The following is a 727-nucleotide window of genomic DNA, read 5'->3' as shown; positions in this document are numbered from 1 at the left end:
TTAAATAATATTGGTGTGATTAGTAATGATTAGTAACGTATAGTGTTTACAAATAATTAAATGTTATAGTGACAAATACAGGTAAATTAAACATTAAATAGTGGAAATTTATTAGTGAAGGAAATATGGATTCTATTATTAATTTTATTTTTATAGGTTTCTTTTGAACGTTGTTTATTTGACTTGAGCATTGTGACCTATAAAGTTTTATAATTTATGTTATAATAAGTCTTAATTAAAGCTATTATTTTAATGGATTGTCCTTGAAGATGGCCACTTTAAACATGTGATATGTCCAAGTAAATAATAACATATAAAATAAACTTAAATTCTAAGACATTAAACTTAAACTAAATTCTCGTAAAATATTAAGTTCTAAGTAATTTTATTTATAAATATGAATTAATATTAGGCATTATCCAAAAGATACCAGAATTAGCAAAACGTTAACTCGTTTTAGTTAGTTTCGAATTGAGGGACTCAAGTTAACATGGAATCTTCTAATAAAATACTGGACTGTTTTTTTTTATGTCGTTATGGCCATTTTTTTAAATAAAGCATTAATTTGAAACTTATTTATTATATGTATATTATAGACCAGAATATTAGTGACAATCTAATCGATGTATATTAATTGAAGAACGTCTATTTTTTACACAACACTCATTTAATAGGAGTATTCATGATGTTTCTGGATATCTTCTCATGGCCGAAACGTTGGACTGTT

The sequence above is a fragment of the Halyomorpha halys genome, unplaced genomic scaffold (genome assembly GCF_000696795.3).
Source record: "Halyomorpha halys isolate HHAL.00 unplaced genomic scaffold, Hhal_1.1 Scaffold182.1, whole genome shotgun sequence".
Taxonomy (NCBI): Eukaryota; Metazoa; Arthropoda; class Insecta; order Hemiptera; family Pentatomidae; genus Halyomorpha; species Halyomorpha halys.
The sequence above is the reverse complement of the archived record's forward strand: the minus strand, read 5'-3'. Positions refer to the sequence as shown.